Source organism: Camelus bactrianus, chromosome 9 (assembly GCF_048773025.1).
Source record: "Camelus bactrianus isolate YW-2024 breed Bactrian camel chromosome 9, ASM4877302v1, whole genome shotgun sequence".
In the NCBI taxonomy this organism is placed as follows: domain Eukaryota; kingdom Metazoa; phylum Chordata; class Mammalia; order Artiodactyla; family Camelidae; genus Camelus; species Camelus bactrianus.
The window spans coordinates 19,116,600-19,129,976 of NC_133547.1; the positions used below are offsets into that span (position 1 = coordinate 19,116,600).

Genomic DNA, 13,377 nt, shown 5'->3' on the forward strand with positions numbered 1-13,377 from the left:
TTCGGAAATTTGATAGAGAAAGTATCTCCCTCACGGGCAGACCTGGTGAGTTAAGTTATGCCCCAGGGCAAAATATCCGGCCACAGGCATAAATCTCCATTTTTAAAAGGTGTGTGTTTGGATGGAAATATTGACATGACCCTCAGAACTTAGAGCAGCACCCAACGGTGCAGCTGATGCAGCAAGGGAGGGGGCCTGAGAAACTTTTGTCCGCACCATCCGTGCGGGCCTTCCAAGGTCTGTCCAAGAGACCGCTCCAGTGGAAACTTTTCAGGGCCATAAAAGAGGTGGTCTCGTAATGCAATCATCACTTTTACCAATGTTTTATCGTATTCGTTGGTCCCACGTTACAACACATAACTCCATTACTCCCTCTGAGTTGCCATCTCTAAGCACACATTCTGTGGAACAGGCTTGAAATAGATTCCTCCCCATCTCCATTCCCCAGCCCCTTCCCCCCGCACCCAACCTCCAAAATTCCAACTAAGCATATTTTTTACTCAAAGGGCAAAGTTGGCCTAGGATTATGCGTGTTTCTGTGCAAAGGATATGCTTTCAGCAAGCCGAACCGCATTCCTATGAAGCAGAAATATTCCCTGTAAGCTGACTGCTCCAGTCCGTTTGGTCTTTTCTCAACAAGGCTATGTACTGGGGACTTGCGGTTCCGGGGCCTCAGCTCGCAGATGTGCCCCAGGACAGGTGTTTGTCTACCTGAGAGGCCTGAGACAGACCCTGACCCAGCCCTTCCGACTGAAAAGCTGCCTCTCGCATAGAGCTGCGGGTCTTCCTGGTGCGCTGTCTAAAAGCAAGCCTGCAAAATAGGTCCATTTTACTATGAGCTGGAAGAGCTCCCTTTGCACAAGTGTGTCCCTCTCTTCTATAATCTTAATTCCCATTTCTCACGCTGACAATGCCCCAAAATTCTATTGTTGGCAGGGGGCCGGGGGCAAGGGGCAAGCGGGAGGGCTGGAGAGGGGAATGCAATCGAGAAGAACAAGGTTGTGGGGAGGGTAGAGCTCAGCGGTAGAATGCATGCTGTACAAGGTCCTGGGTTCAGTCCCCAGTACCTCCGTTAAAACAAAAATAAACAAACAAACCTAATTACCTACTCCCCATCACCACCAAAAAAAAAACCAAAAACCAAAAAAAGAATAACAAGATTAAAGCAGCCAGTATTTCTAAGTAGCTCTTATGGTTCCTAATTCTTAAAGGCCACCAAACCAGATCCAAAGTACACCAAACACATGGTGACATTGGCTTCAAGAGGGGCAGGGAAATCCAAAAAGAACCCCTCTCCAAATAAATGTCCAGGCACCGATTTTTCCAGAGAAAGGCATACTTGTCCCTTGCAGTGTACACTGGGTCCAGCAACTACCTCCCTCCTGTAGGGCGGATTCACCAGATTAGGCCTTTGTCTGGGGCACACTTGGGGTGCAAACAACTCTTCGTGTTACAAAACGCTTCCTCCGGAACCTGGGTGGTCAGCTGAGGCCCGCGTGGACGCCCCCAGTAACGCATCACCGTTTATGGACCGAGCTGGCACCAAGAGCCAAGGAGTCCACTGCAGGGAACTCAGGGCGCGCTCCGCGTGAGGTCAAGGGCGGCCCAGGCCGCAGGGAAGGCTACACAAAGCCCCCCGCTAGGAGCACATGAGTCCATCTGGTGCCTCGCTGGGGGCTGTGGAGGTTTTGCTGTGACAGGAGCACAGCCCCACACAGGAGTTAAACTTGCCCTCCAGCCTCCACCAGTCTGGCTTGTTCTGCCCACGGGGACCCAACGGATGTCTCTTCGCCTCCCCCGCGGGTCCGTAGAGCTGGGCGCACAGAGGCACCTAATGGCTCTCTGATAAGCCAGTATTTGAGTGATGGTCATCATAGTTATTATGCACCAAGGGCTGTTCTACATGCCAGGCACCTTACAGGCATTACGTCCTTCCATCCACACCAACCCCCACAAAGAAGGTTCCAGGGCACCCCATCCGGGAGAGGAGGAAGCAGGCAAGGAGGAGGCTGACCTGTCCACCCGAGAGATGGGGGCTCGCGGAGCCAGGCTGACCCCGCCCACTCGCACTGCTGACAGGAGATGCCCTCCATGCTGGGGGAGGTCTCCGGGTAACATAAGACTGTCCCCCATCCTGCAACGTCCTCATGAGCCCTATTCCATCCATCGGAGACCAAATACACTGCCCAAAGGATAAAAATTCCACAGCTCGTGCTGCAGGAGCCGGAGAGATGGAGGCCAGGGTCTGGGAGATACGAGAGTGTGGTCTGAATCCAAGCCTGCTGCACTTAGGGGAATTTAGATGTGAACACAAAGAAATCCAAATCCAAATTCACGAAAGCCCCCCTCAACGAAGGGCCTGCATGCAGGTCTGACTTCCAAACAAAGCCTGCTGAGGAGGCTGGGGGAATAATTACGGCATGCAAATGTCATGTGATTTTTGTCACTGATCTTTTAACATGCATAGCCGGGTTCATGTGTCTCCAATTCAAAATCCAAAATTGAAGACTTATGTGGAGATAATTATAAGTGAAAATCAAACGCAGGCCTGGAAAACACCCCACTTTCCTCATAAAATAACTGTATGCCAAGAAGAGCCTGGATTCCCAGAGGAAGTCGATGGGCCGGGCCGCACTGGCCAGGGCGGGTTCACACCCAACGATGGGCTCGGGGGATCCAGGTTTGCTGTGCGCCCCAGGGACCGGGGCCGGAGCTCCGTGCCCACAGCCAGGGCGGACACATGTTCCTCGTGCATCGATTTCAACAATAATGCATCCTTTAACAAAAGGCTGTTAGGGAACAGGAGGCTAAAATTGCACAGGAGAAAGAAAAGGCTTTTAAAGAAAAAAGATCTCCCAGTGTGTCTTCCCAGGGCTGCCTGTGCAGCTGAGTCCCCTCAGGTGTGCCAAAGGGGACAGCACCCCTCCATGTCCCCAGCCACCGTCTGGCACATAGGCAACAGCCCTTCTCACAAAGTTGTCAGTGACCAAACTCGAGAGGGTTCCCTAGAAGAAGCCAAAGGGACACGGAAGACTGCCTTGAGGAGACTTGTTTCTCCAGGGCAAAATGACGCCACAGGGCAGAACCCCCAGAGGACCAGCCCCTCCCACAGGCTTGGCAGGGCAGCGCCAGCCCGCCGGCCTCACACCGGGCGCCCTCCTCACCGAGCCTCTTCAAAGAGGCTGCGATTTCTCAGCTCTGCCTGCTTGCCTAGAGCGTGGCAAGAGGTCACCATCTGACCCCAGCACTATTAAATCTTTTTAAAGTTTAATCTTCAGGGGATTTCAGCTGTAAATAAAGAACACTCCACATGTAAAAAATAAACTTACACTCATGACTTCATGCGTGACCCCAAGTTCAATTTCTGTTTGTGATTTAGCAGAGGGGAGACGAGGTATGCGGCGTGCAGTCTGCAGGCGAGAGTGGGTTCACGGAGCAAATCCTGGAATCACAGCCCAGGGAGGTCAGCCCCTCACTCCACGGTCAGGGATGTGCCACCCAGAGGAGAGGGGACACCCCAAGCCACACGCCCAATAGGTGGCACAGCCGGGAAGCTGGGCGCCGATGACTACAGCTCAGCAAGCCCCACCCCAGGCACATCTGGGGCTGCTCACTCGTGACACGTGGGCTGGGTCTTTTTCCTTGGTTCCAGGGCCACCCTTCTACCCAGGCCACCGTCCACAGAATTGGACTTCACTGGGGTGCTCCGTGGCAGAAGAAGAGAGGGAGACCAGGGGTTCGAGCCTGAGGGGACCCCCGCTGCACCTCGGAGTGCCCTCTCCACAGCCCTCCCCCCTTCCAGGGTGCCTCCCCGCCCTCCTCCTGGAGCCTCGCCACACCCCCGGACCTGACCAAACAGATGTCAGCATGCCCGTTTCCCATTTTAAAGTGAAGAAACAGCTCAAAGAAGCCCCGCAGCCACCAGCAGCAGCTTAGCATCACGGCCACAGACCGGATGTCCCTCCTCCCAGATCCCAATGCCCAGCTGAGGCGTCCAGGCTGCGGGGGAACCCTAGCCCCCAGGGTGGGGGTGACAGCCCGCCTCTAACCAGAACCATCTTCTGTCCTTGACGGGAGCTCAAGAATGAGGAGTGAGACGGGGCATCTGGACAATGACCCCAGCCCCAACCAAAAACTCTCCCTGCCACAGCAATTCCCCCTGAGTTAGGAAGAGGAGAACCCTGACACCAGAAAACAGGTCCCTGGGAGTCTTCCCCGGGCCGAGGAGCTGATGTGGATGCATCCAGAACAAGAGCACTCATATGAGTCCTGTTCAGTGAATGACGTGGGCAGACGCGTTTCCCTCCCTGGCCCACCTTTCCCTGTGTACGACTAAAGGTCTAGAAGGCATCCCCTGGAACTGTTACTACTATTAATTAACACATTCCGTAGCGGAATCAGCTCATCAGTCTTCAGGAAGGAGGGGGAGAAGAGAAGGAGTTTCATGCAAAAAGAGAAAGCATATAAATAGTCACAGTAAGAGGCTCCAACTTGGTTGGGAGAGGCGCTGTCAACAGGAAAGGACCACCTTGTATTATTGTCAATCATTCCTTTGCCTGAATCTCCCACGGGAATACAAGGACAGGCACTGTGGAGTTCAGAATTGTGTGCTGTGTGGGTGCTCATGACACAAAGGATGGATGGATGGATGGATAGACAGACAGAAAGATGGGGGGTAAATGGGTGGATGAGCGAGCAGATGAGTAAAGGGAAAGAAGGGTGGCACATGGATGGAGAGAGAGACAGTGGGAAGGAGAGATGGCTAGGTAGATAGAGGGACAGACAACAACGGATGAACAGAGAATGTGGACATGGAGGGAAGGATGGGTGGCAGTGGGTGGAACAATGGAGGGTGGTTGGTTTGGGGGACTGAACATAAGCCAGGGGAGAGAACCTCTCAAAGGAAGTGAAATCTCTAAGATCCAGCAACGTCACCTCCAAGCCTGGCCAAAGACCGTCTTGCCACCCCAGCCATGGAAAAGAGGACAGCCTCTCCCCAGACAGTGCCTGCCTCCTTTCTCATGCTGCCCAGCCCAAGAACCCTGCAACCCTGGAACCAATTCATTATGAAGTCCCCTAGTCAAGTCCTGATAGAGATAGTATGTTTATTTTTTAAACAGGAATGAATTATTCAGCACTTCTAAATCCAGAACACATCAAATCTAAAACGACACACACTGTGCTTTTCCCCTCTCCCTGCATACACTTAGAAATATTCTATAATTTCTTTAAAAGAATAAAATTATTGATTGTGGGTGAATTAGCAACTTGAGAAAGATCCAGATGCCAACGGGAGGTGGGAGGTGTTGCTGGACTAGAGTTAAGTGCCCGAGAAGGGGGGAGTCTGCGAGGATGGGAGGGGGGAGAAGGGAAGGAAGTGGGCAGGGGCTGAGTGGGCCGTGAGGAAGGGGATGCATTTGTGCCAGGTGGGAGCTGAGTGGAGAGCAGACTCCCACCCACGTTTGTCCCCACCTTCCGCAGCACTAGAGGTCTGGGCTCTACCAGCCCACCTCACCCCAGGGAGGAGGCCACGAGACCCCTTCGGAACCTTCCTAGCTCTGATCCTGAACCCAGATCTTTTTTGTACCAAGATGCTCATCACAGTAGTTTTTATGTTACAGAATGATTGGAAATGACTTGAACGTCAGTACTAAAGGAATTGCGAAGTAATTTATGGCATATCCCCTCAACAGAAAGGGAGTGGTCTGGTTTATCAGGAATAGCACTGAGTGCCGGCCCCGTACCCAGGGGGACCAGAGCCTCCGGGGTCCGAGGCCCAGTGTCCGGGATCCGAGGCTCCTGGCTTTGCTTCTGATGACCGGCTCTTCAGTTAATGGGGGAGACGAAGCGTGCCTCTCAGACCCTCTACTTGACCTGCCATTGTGTACTTCCCTCGAGGAACCAGGAAGTTATGAAGGCTTTGAACCTCAGCAAATCTCTCCCAGCAGGTGCCCAGCCCTACCAGCAGGACCCCCATGAAACCACATGAGGTGTGAGAAGCCAAACCAGAGTGATCTCGACAAGGCTGAACTGCACCTGCTAGCATGTTAGCCCTCTGCCTTGGCTTGGAGGACTGCAGGCATTTGGAAGCCCCCGTCTGGGAAGGAGGGTAAGGGGCTTGGAAGGGGGCAGCGGTGTGTAGCGGGCCAGTGGGAGGTTCAAGGCTTTTCCAGGTGTCGGGCAACAGAAAATTCCAAAAACTTAAGTGTGGACTCTCAAAATGAATGATTTTGCCCACAAAGCATTGATTAGATGGAATAAGAGGGAATTTCAGGAAAAAGAAGAGAATTTCAGGAAAAAGGCGGCTCCTTAGGAAAACTGGCTGCATCTCCTGGGTTTGGCCAAGGACTCAAGCCTAACCGGACCTTCCCCAACACTGAGCCTGTGACACATGCAGCCTCTGCCCTGAAGGAGGTCCTTGAGGCAACAAAAAGACTAAGTCCCAAAAAGACAGAGAAACCTGGGCGAGAGGGCAGGGAAGTGGGGACACCCAGGGACACTTGCCCCTTTGGGATTCTGGCCTAAGGAAATAACCTGAAATATGGAAGGAAGATCTCGTTTGTAGCAAGATGCCCATCACAGTAGCTTTTACATTTGAGAACTATTGGAAAATAACTTGAATGTCAATAATAAAGGAATTCTGAAATAATTTACGGCATATCTGTTCAACAGAAAACAGAAGCTATTCAGAATGAAGGTTATGAGCAGTACGGAAACTTAGCAAGGTACAGACCACATGATGCCAGGGGAAAGATTTTAAAACTATGAGTACAATTATTACGATTATATACAGTAAAAAAAGGTTTATGCAAAGAGACAATGAAAAGGAAGGTTACCATATATATGTATAACTGAATTACTTTACACAACACTGTAAATCAACTATATGCCAATAAAATTTTTTTTTAAAAAACTGATTACATTACGGAAACATTAAAGTAAATGAGGAAGGTTACCCAAAGCACATGATTTGTGTTGGAGGGCGGGGGGTGAGAATTAGGGGTGCTGTGGTGGGTTTGTTTCTCACTTTCCCTGTTTCCTGATTTTGTGGTCCTGGATTAAGCTTTCCTTTGTCATTCTGAACTACAAATGTGGGGAGAGGAGTTATTGTGCAAACCCCAAGTTTTCTCAGTGCTCAGAGAATGCGCTCGGAGAAGGTGGTGAGCCTGGAGGCGCGCAGATGAGAGTCAGGGTTGCAGAGAAACCAGACACAAGGTGGGTGGGGCTCCAGGCAGCAGTGGTGGGGGCTGGCTTCCTTTAACCACTCTTGACCAGGAAGACAAGGTGTGGCCTTGGGGAAGAGCCTCCCGGGTTGGCTCGTGCCCGAGGGGAGCAAATGATGAGATGCCCTTGCCTGTGTCACTAGAATGAAGGCCCAGGAGGTCAGGGGTGTTTCCCTGTTTGCTCATTGCTACCCTCCCAGCGTATGACATACTCCAGGCACTCGATATGTATTATATGGATCAACTGATGGAAATACACCTCTGTCTCCAATGACACGCCCAGTGCATGGCAGACCTTCGTTACTGTCTACAAATTGAATTACAGGCCCTGATTCTGCTGGGGGCCAAGTCGAGGAGAGATCTGAATGGGTTTAAAGGAGGAAATTAATCTGGAAATCATTTGGGTAACCCAGGTGGTGGAGGGGAGCCTTTTATTCTTCCTAGGGCCCCAGTTTCCCCAATACTGTGCATGCGCCCACCGTTCCGTCTGCAAGGCCTCCCCAAGAGGCTCTGCAGACATCAGGCCCAGACCCTGCCCCTGCTCCTCCTACCCTCCAGCCTCTCCTTCTGGAGGGTCCTGACCCCCAGGATGCTGTGTGCTTTTGCCTGGGAACCGGGGGATAAAGAAGACCTAATGAATTGAGCAATAATTTGCTCAGGAGAAGTGCATTACATGATTTCTCTGAGAAAGACCAAAAACATTCCTTATGAATAGGGCTCAAAGACTTTGATTAAAATTGACTAGAATGAGTCCACTATACTCCTATTTAAAAATGAGAAGCCACTAATTCAGTTTAATTCAAAGATTAAACATGATTAAAATTTCTATATGTTGTCTGGATTTAAGAAAAATAAACTGCAGCGGCCATCAAAACATTGATAGCGATTGGAAAATGACTTCTGGTGTTTAATCAATGTTATTTTTTAATCATTCCCCCCTTTTTTTTTCCCTTCAAGTCAGCTTCTAACACTGAACTCCATTTCATCAAGGTTGGTAAAATGTTTGGAAAGGAACAGATGTCAGAACGTGGGGATTGCCAGTAACGCTGATGGGAGCCAGTAATTTCTTTCCTGTCCAATGGCAGAAGGATGAAAAATAATGCAGACTGTATACAGTCATGTAAGATTTAGTGAAACATTAATGGCTATAAAAAGTAAGAATATCCAAAGCTATCACCATTTTCCCCCCCAAAACATCACTAAGGGCAATGTCTTTTTTATTTTATTTTAATTTGTGGGAAATTCAACTGCAAACGGAAAGGTCTCCGTACTTTTAAACCCTCAAATACCCACACAAATACAGCTGATGATATTGATTAATGTTTATTAGCTGGTTCCAAATATACTTGCATCTTAGTCAATTCTGCCATTTAATAATTTTGCTAAATCTCAAAAATGGAGATGCAATCTTGCCTTTAAGAAGGCAGCCCTGCTAGTTATTTACAGATTGTAACATTTACATAAGAGTTTGGTTTAACAAGAGATATAAATATAGATAAAACCCTTAGGACTTCATTCTTTAAACTGCCCTCTAAAAATCTGCCCTGCAATTTGCAAACTGAATTTTGTGCAGACTATTCTTGGAAGCCTTTGTGAATTAGGGAGAACTAACTCAAAGCAAGGGCTGGCTAATCACAATTTTGCAAATTGTACGTAGCAATCATCCTCACATTGTGAAATTCAGATCTATAAAATGCTGATGTTTTAAAGTTGAAAAATAAATTAGCTCACTAGAACTATTTCACAAAAAAAAAATCAGTCTGAGGCTTTACAACTAAATTATTTGTTTAAAAAAATTAAAAGATAGTCACATTGGTAGCAAATAATAAATGAAGGCAGAGTATCATTCCAGCATGTTCCTGCCACAATCATCCCTGCAATGGAGAGGGCTCCCCGCCGGCATCCCCAACTTCAAGGCACCTCCTATAAATACTCACCTGCCTGCACAGCACGTAGATGCAGACACTCCCCAGAATACACTTGTGGCCATGCCGTGACTTCTGTTTTAAACGTCTCCAGTGTATTTGCCTACGATCTGGAAAACGCTCTCAGACAGGGAAGGGATTAGTCAATATACTCTATGATATGTCACCTATTCACTTGCTAAAGCTGATTCTCATCTGTCCAGCCAAGGAAGTTGGCGTTGGCATTGGTTTATTTGTTAAAACCACTGCCATCTGGGTTACAAAAACTGTAACCATACCGAATATAAAGGAAGTGAGGGAGCTGCCTCAAAGGTGGTCTTCAAACCCAGTGTGTCTGAAAACAGAGTCACCCTGGGTGAAGAAAACTGACTTCAGTAGGGGACCTTGCTTGCCCACGGAGAATGGGACACGGGGAGCAGGGCTGCCGGTTCATTCGCAGGGAATATTTTATAGATCATCGCCCTAAGAGGCGAGGTGTGTACACATACACGTATGTGCACCCATGCACACGCACACACACCTGCACATGACACACACACACACACATGCAATATTTCTCTGGCAGCCCCAGTGCTCCACATGGCAGCCTACACACACTGTCGGAGGTGAACTCAAAGGCTCAAGCCCATTAAATCCTGTTTCCTCAAACTCCAAGTCCTCTCCATGGTCCTTGGCTCTAGTAGAATTTTTGTGATATCTACAATTACTTGAAATAAGCCCATATTTAAACACACTCCTATTCCGTTGCAAAGGCAGGCACCTGCCTTAGCCACGGTCTGCAGCATTTCATTCGCTCTCTTCAGACCTACGTCTGGCTGGCTCAGTTCTTTCCTTCTTCTTGGATATTACACCAGGCAAAATAAATGCAACTGCTGTCTGATTTGATTATTACCCCCGTGTCCGTGCATCGCAAGCTCCTTGCGGGCTGCCACAGCACAGCTCTGGCCTGGGCACTCTGGAAGCAAGCAGCTGAATCGCACGCTTTCTGGGGACATGCCTCCATGAAGCCCAGGAGGCCTGGGGGAGGCTGGTGAAAATGGTCTTATCATTTTAAAAACGACCACCGTGTCCTCGGAAAAAAGCAGGCTGGATGTCCCAATGTGCGGCCCTTTCCCTGTGTCTCAGGGTGATGATGGCAGACACCAGCCCCGCTCCGCGGAGGCGGTCTGCCTCCCTCCAGCGCTGAGCAGCCTAGCCCGCAGCTCAGGCATTTTGTGTAACATCGCTTCGAGAAAGCAAATATTTATATTAGTAAATGCCATCAAGATATGATCTGCATTCAAGTGTTTTCTATAGGTAGCTGTTAGAAACAAGAAGAGAAATTGCTGCCTAAGTGGTGAAGAGGGGAAATAAGATACGTGGGCGTCTAGGAAGAATTGAGGAAATGCCTGGAAGTGTTACCTTTCTGCTCTTAATTCCGAATGTTGACTCAACACTCAGTTCCAAGGTGAACTTCCAATGGAAACTCACCCCACCATCCAGCAAGAACGCTCAGGACCCCTCCAGGAGGCAGGAACAAATCTGCCAATGGCCCACCACAAGCCCATGGGCTCAAAAGCCCGTTCCACAAAGCTTCCCAGGGTGCAGACCTCTGGTTGGGGTGAGGTGGGGCAGGGGCATCTAATTTTAGGGCGCTGGGCTCTCAGTCTGGCCATCTCCACATATGGACACGTGGGCACAGGTGCAGAACCCTGGGTCCCAGGCCTGAAGAGAAATGTCACCTGCTGTGCATCTGGTCTGGCCTTGGAGGCAGCTGCAAGAGACTCTCCTAACACCTGTTGCTGGGAGGGGACTGGTGTCAAAGCCACCCACTGGGATTAAGTCCCAGTGAGATCGTAGCCCAGGAAACCCAGGCAAGACCATAGCCCCAGCTCCTCAGTTTCCTGGTGTGTAAAACCAGAATGACAAACCCCATCTCCTGGGACAGGAAGGAGCTAGGCCCCTGGAGAGGACCAGGGTCAAAGTGTGGTGGCTGCCTTCACTGCAGGGTGGCTGGACTTGTTTTTAACAATAGCATTTTTATCTACTCTTCAAAGTTAAGTTATGGAGCTACAGACTATGAGAACTTTGGGCACCGTAAAGCCAGAGGGGGCTAACCCTCACAACTGAGGCGGCAAAGTGAGGCCCTGCCAGAGCCTCGTCCTTCCAGCCCAGGCTTGGCCCAGTGCCACGCCCTGGTTCCCCTGAGCTACATCCTTGTCCCTGTGCCCTCAGGCTCCCCGGAGTCCACAGCCAGGCTTAGCAGGGCCGCCTCTGAGATGCCAGGCAGGGTGAGGAAGCTGACATTCCACATGGACCAAGAGGAGCCACAGCCACATCATGGGATTCAGAGGACCAGAAAGGCAGAAGACTTCATCTTTATGCATGAGAACTAGACCCCAGCAACCACCTCTGGGCCTTTCCAAACCTCTTCGACACACACCCAGATGCCACCCCGGAATGAGGAGCAAGATACATCCTCTGCAACATAAGAGCATGGTCATCCCTCGCTCACTCATGCCCAGAATACCGCATGATACCTGGTCTCTGCGGCCCCAGCCTCCCCCACCCCATCCGTCCTGAGCATGCTGCCACAGTAGTCTTCTTAAGCCTTGATTCTGATTATGTCCCTTCCCTTATTCTAAACCAGACTAAGAAAATATTTAAAATATATGCAACAAAAGGTTAATACCTAACATATGTAAAGAGCTCTTAAAAATCAATGACAAAAAATGAAAAAAATATTAACAAGCAATTTATAAAAGACATGGAAGTGGCCAATACACATAATGCAAAAATAGTCAGTGGCAGTATTACTGAGGGAAACACAAGCCAAAGATACCAGTTTTCATCTTTCATGTTGATAATCACTTAAAAGAGCAATAATGCTCAGTACTGGTGAGGTTTTGGGAAATGAGTACTATACATGCAATATTGGTAGATGTGTATATAATGTACACATACAGCATCACTTTGAAGCGCAACTCGGTGGTATCAAAGAACTAACTACACATACCTAGTGACCTAGAAATAGCACTTCTAGAAATCCATCCTACAGAAATACTCAAACTTGTTCACAAAGATGTACATGCAGCAATGTTCACTGTAGCATTGTAAGTATAATGTAGAAAGGAAAAATGAAAACTGCCATAGTATCTTATCAATAAGTATATGGTTTCATAAATGCAGATATGCCACACTATAGAGAATTATATAGAAGTAAAAAATTGTATGCTCAATCCCACTCCTGGGCATATATACGGAGGGAACTCTAATTCAAAGATACATGTACCTCAATGTTCAAAGCAGCACTATATACAATAGCCAAGACATGGAAGCAACCTAAATGTCCATAGACAGATGACTGGATAAAGAATATGTAGTATATTTATACAATGGAATACTACTCAGCCATAAAAAAGAATAAAATAATGCCATTTGCAGCAACATGGACGGACCTGGAGATTGTCATTCTAAGTGAAGTAAGCCAGAAACAGAAAGGAAAATACCATATGATATCACTCATATGTGAAATGTAAAAAAAGAAAAGAAAAGGACACTAATGAACTCATCTACAAAACAGAAATAGACTTGCAGACATAGTAAACAATCTTATGGTTACCAGGGAAAGAAGCTGGGAAGGAATAAATTTGGGAGTTTGAGACTTGCAAATGTTAACATATACAAAAATAGATTTTTAAAAAAACCCAAATTTCTTCTGTATAGCACAGGAAACTATATTCAATATCTTACAATAACCATTAATAAAAATGAATATATGTATGTATATGCATGACTGGAACATTGTGCTGTATACTGGAAATTGACACATTGTAACTGACTATACTCCAGTTAAAAAAAAGAAAGAAAAAAAAGAATTGTATGCTCTATGTAACTGATGTTTTGATCTACAAACAATACTGTTAGTTTAGAAAAAAAAAGAAAGAAAGAAAGTAAATCTCAGAGCAATTGTATAGTATGGTCTCATTTAAGTAGAAGGAAATATGTACATGTAGAATTATTTTCTTATGTGAGTATTTACCATACGTATAATGTAAACATATAATAAACAGTCTGGCAGAGTGCACCGCAAAACTCCTAACAGGGGTTTTTCTCCAGAGACGGGAGGATTTGGGAGTGGGGTTGAAAGGGAGCCTTTGGGTTTCACATCACATACTTCGGTACTGCTTGAACCTTAATAGTGAACACATAGCACTTTTTGTAATTAAACAAGATCAACTACATTGAAA

General features: G+C 48.0%; 1 protein-coding gene across 5 annotated transcripts in view; it reads right to left on the bottom strand.

The window, feature by feature from the left end:
• ZNF536 (zinc finger protein 536) overlaps positions 1-13,377 on the bottom strand; it is a 416,211-nt gene that overhangs the window by 323,069 nt on the left and 79,765 nt on the right. The gene's annotated exons all lie outside the window — the stretch shown is intronic.